The sequence below is a fragment of the Arachis ipaensis genome, chromosome B05 (assembly GCF_000816755.2).
Source record: "Arachis ipaensis cultivar K30076 chromosome B05, Araip1.1, whole genome shotgun sequence".
Taxonomy (NCBI): Eukaryota; Viridiplantae; Streptophyta; class Magnoliopsida; order Fabales; family Fabaceae; genus Arachis; species Arachis ipaensis.
The window spans coordinates 11,467,095-11,472,412 of record NC_029789.2 but is presented as its reverse complement, the minus strand read 5'-3'; positions in this window follow the sequence as shown (position 1 = coordinate 11,472,412).

Genomic DNA, 5,318 nt, shown 5'->3' with positions numbered 1-5,318 from the left:
TAAGGTCTTCTTTTTTATTTATGATTTATAATAATATTATACAATTAAAGTAACTAAGTCCGAGGATAGGGGAGGATCTTATCTGATTTGGTTTTATGCTCTGATTGTTTGACTTTGAATATAAGGTTTTCTAAAAATTCCACTAAAAGATTGTATATGATTGAATATAAGAACCAAAAGGATTCCACAAACTCCACTTTAGTTCATTCATCATTTGCTTAGTGTATTAGGTACTTGCTCTGTAGATGATTTTTTTTATAAAACTAAAAAAAGATTTTTTAGATCAGTAGTGAAAAATTTGACCCTTGGAGTATAGAGTTCTAATATCAAGTGAATAAATTTAATCCCCTTCGGCATTGCCATCAAGGACCAAAATCAACCACAAAGTACATATTAAATCGTAAACGTAAAACTAATAAACAAGTACACAATACACACAAGACTAAATCATTCCTCAAACGTAATACATTGAATTGAATTTTTTTGTCGTGTTCTTCTATCACCTGTACTCCATAAGAAGCCAATATACTCACTTTTCCCACTTTATCCATCTATAGTTTTCAATTATTGCCCTTGATTCCCACTCTTTTCTTGACTTGTATTCACTTTCTCCTTGGAACTCCACATTCGTGTTTTGGAATATATGTTTTAAAATTAAAAAAAGATAATTTGGATAAATTTTTCATTGTACATATTTAGAAAATTAACATGAATTGGAATTAAATTAGTTTAATCAAAGATTGGTGGTGGATGAACCATGAAAATTACAATTATTTTAGATAGTAAGTATTAAATTGGAGATATCATAAAAATTGCTTCTATAATTTGTCTGTCTGTTGTATATGTCATAGAAAAAATTCCTATAGTAATCCAAATAGCTTGGGAACATAAAAAAAAAGTATGGTGTTCTCAACATGGACTAAACAGTTTGCAGAGTTCATAGAATATGTACACATGGTTTAGGCATTACTAATATTTAAATGAGATAAGTACGATTTTGGTCCCTAACGTAGAGGTCGAAAATTTATTTCGTCCCCGGCCTTTTCTTCGCAACAAAATGGTCCCCAAGGTTCCAGTTTATTTTAAAATGGTTCTTCGGACAAAAATACCCCCTCCCTTCCCTCTTCTTCCTCAACCAGAAACAGAAGCAGAAGCGCAAACGCAGGCAGAAGCAGAAGCAGCCAAAGCATCAACAACAACAATAAAATAAAAGGAATAAACAGAAACAACCAGAAGCATCATCAACAATAACAACAATGGAATCCTTTGAATATGAAAAATTAAAGAAAAAGGAATAAAAAATTGAAACAGAGGAAAAGGGTTGCGGTGGTGGTGGAGAGGAGGGGCTGCGGCGGTGAACGGCGATACGGTGTTGGCGGAGTACAAATCGCCACGAGGAGGGCGCTATGGTGGTCGCGGCGCTGTGGAGGACTTCGATCCTCTCTTGTCGGTGACGCTGTGTATTTGATGAGGAAGAAAGGAGCGGCGTGGAGGAGCAGCGGCGTGGAGCGACTGCGGCGGTGTGGAGCTGCTGCAGCGGTGACCTTTCCCTTTCCCCCTTTCCCCTTCTCCCTCTTCCCGAAACAACACCCCTCCCGCTTCTCTTTCTCCCCCCTCCCCCCGTCTCGGTGGCGCTGTGTTTTTGTTGAGGAAGAAAGGAGCGGCGTGGAAGAGCTGTGGCATGGAGCGGCTGCGGCGGTGTGGAGCTGCTGTGGTGGCGACCTTCCCCCTTCCCCCTCTTCCCAAAACAACACCCCCTCCCGCTTCTCTTTCTCCCTCCCCCCCCTTCCCTTTCTTTATTTTATTTTATTTTATTTTATTTTATAATTTTTTTAGTTAGGGGTAATTTGGTAATAAAAATAAAAAATTTGGTAAAAAGGACGATTTTAAAACAAACTAAAACCTTGGGGACCATTTTATAGCGAAAAAAGGCTGGGGACGAAATAAATTTTCGACCTCTACGTTAGGGACTAAAATCGTACTTATCCCTATTTAAATAGCTAAGCTGACTAAATTTTGTTGCTAAACCAATGCATTGATTAATATATCAGGTGATTTACATTTTTTGTTTATCATTTATGACAATGAGCTTTGGAATCGAGTTTGGCGTTTACAAGTTCGCAATAAGTGACTCACAACAAGCTTCTGTTCTTGAAAGGCAAGTTTCGGTTTCTGACAAGTTGCAATTGCTGAAAAAGAGTTAGCTATAATGTAACAGAGTAGGCCTCACCTTTATAGCGAATCAGATATATGGGATATGTGTAAATCATGTTGCTTGTATGCGAAGTTTGTATTCGTAGGTTTTGATGAATGACAAACCAACAAAAGACATGAAAGTCAAACCAACAAACAACTTGAATGAAATTTGAAGATTATAAACAATGGAGGATCAACAAATTGAAGTTTATAATGGTTTAATTGATATTTCCTTCATAATTTTGTTTAATGATTAATGCTTGTATGCTTATTTGGTGAATAACTCAAAATAGGCTTGGTACCCCTATTTTAAGTTAATGTGCATGCTTTAATATATTTCACTTCTTTAGGGGGAATTATGCATGCTTGTTATATATAAAAAGAGGAAATCAAATTCTTTTTGAAAGGGGGAATATCTCATCCTTGAGATTAAAAGAGATATTGAACTTAAAAAAATTCATTGTTTTATGCATGCTTCTATGACACATTTCAAACTCCTTTCTTTTTGATAATGTCAAATGGGGGAAGAAAAGTTTGAGGATATTTGAAGTTTTAAACTTTTGAAAAAGGGGGAAGAAAAGTTTGAGGATATTTGAAGTTTTAAACTTTTGAAAAAGAAGAAGTTTGAGGATTTAAAAAAATAAGTTTGCGAAACAATGATTTCAAAAAGACTTCCGCTAAGCAAAAAAACTTTTGATATCTAAATCGTTTTCTTTGATAAACGCCCTTTAAGGGAACAAATGCACATATTTAGGGGGAACTCCTGCTTTAACTTTCGCAAAAAGATTCATTGTTGTTGCAATACTCAATTCACCCCCCCCTCTTGAGTAATTGTGCATAGGTTCTACAATATGTTGACTGAATTAGGTTTGATAGGTTCATATTGGATGCAATGTTATCAATTCTTATGTGAAAATGAGCAGAAAAAGCGCCAAACTTTTGGTATCCCACCTGAACTGCGACTAGATGCTCTTTTTTATTTCATGACTGTTGCTGGTGTTTGCCTAGGAGATATGGTACTTCCAGAAAATATTCACCATTACAGGTATGAAGGACTTAATTTATGTGAAATTTGAGGTTATTGTTTTTAACAATTGATTATTATATTTTTATTGCCATAATATATGAGTATATGTCCATGTGTTTGACCAAGACATCATTCTATGTTTTATTTATTTTAAGACATGGTTAAAAATCACTATTCAGTGATATCATTCTTTGAGTAGAAAAATGTCGAAAAAATAATTTATTATGATGCACTCTTTATGTTAAGTAATTTCTATTTGTTGTCTATGTTTGTGCAGGGATCATAATACTTGAAGATGTTTGTGAACAAGTATACTGTTTAGTACAAGCAGAAGTAGATCATGTGTTAATATCTTTAACTAGAAAAAATATTCTTTTTTAGAAGTAGATATGTACAGATGGCTCTAGCTATGTGGAATTAATTTTTTGGAAAGTAGGCATACGCTGATAACTATAAATATGAAGAATTACCCTTTTTGGAACTGGCGTGTGGTATTTAAATATTACTCTCCTGGAGTCCTGGTCGTTGTTATTCTTTTGGTGTTTTATTATATGGTTATAAGAATTGTATATGATTTTTTGTCGCTTGTAGTAAGAAAGAAATGCTAACTTTTAATGTTACTATTTTATTTTTTGGAAGACGATCTAGTGACATTTTCGTTGCAATATAATTAAAGAAATTAATGACGTAACCTAAGAGTAATTTTTATTATTCTTTTACAGCAATTATTTATTTGTATGTGTTTGAAAAAAAAAGATATATCTTTTCGTTTATGACATTTAAAATTTTGAAAAAAAAATTGGATGATTCTTTTGTATTGGAAAAATAATTTAAATACATTAATAAATTATAATATGTACACAGTTGGTCCTTATACTTTCACTGAAATTGCAAATTGGTCCCTATAATTTAAAAGTTTGTAATTGGGTCCCTAAACAAAATTAAATTTTGTAATTTAGTCCCCGCCGTTCAAACAACGTAACAGAATAATCCTCAGCATATTTGCTATTTTAAACATGTGAGTTGCACGTGTTTAACAGTAAGGACTAATTTGTAATTTTAGTAAAAGTATAGGGACCAACACTATAATTTAACTATTTAAAAATGACCAAAAAATCCGTAACCCACCTCACCCCCTCCCCAGACCTCTCACTATCACTTCTCCACTTTTCAAAATAGAGAAAAAAAGAGGAAAGAGCATCATGAATTGAAGGAACACGTTGCTCCTCAACACTCTCCTCTTCCTCTTCATCCTCAGCTCCATTTCTCTCTTCCTCTACTTCCTCACATACTCTTCCAATTCTTCACGCTCCAATGCCAACCTTCACAATCAAGTTCCTCTCTTAAGATCGCAGCAGCAATAATAATGGCACCATCACTCTTCAAAGCTATGGCCAATTCTCCCTTCTTACCCGCTCTTGTGAAGGCTACTTCGGGAATGGCTTCGGTGGGGATTCATTGGCGGTGAACACACAGAAAATAACGTTGCTGTGGGGAGCGGCAGCACCGTGGTAGGGGAACTCCTCCCAGCCGAAGGCTTCTACGATGTTGTTGAAGTCAGAGGTTGGATCGGGAATCCGCTGAACACCACGACCTCTTTCCCAAATTAGAGAATTCAAGTACTTTCTATTGCCCTTGATAGACTCCGTAAGTGACACCGTCATTGCTGCAGGAGGAGCCACCACCGCTGGAAACCTAACTCCATCGTAGACCTTCTGATGTGGAACCTAGATCTCCATGAATGCCTCTTATGCCACCATCCTCGATTGATCTCACTGTTAACTCTGAAATGGTTACTATTGAAGAGAAAATAATAAACTGTATAATATATATTTTATCAAGTAACGAATTTGAATAATAATACAAGAGAGAAGGATTTTGCTTGTGATGAGGTGAAGTCTTGATTATTGCTAATTGGGAAAGGGGGGAGGTTGTTTTAATTTTTTAATATTATTTTTAATTATTTTTATTAATAATGAAGGGTAATATGGTAAAAATAATAAAATTGAAGTGGAAAAGGACGATTTTATAATGTTTTGTAACGTTGAGGATGATTTTAATAACAAAAAAAGGTCGGGGACGATTTTGATTTTCA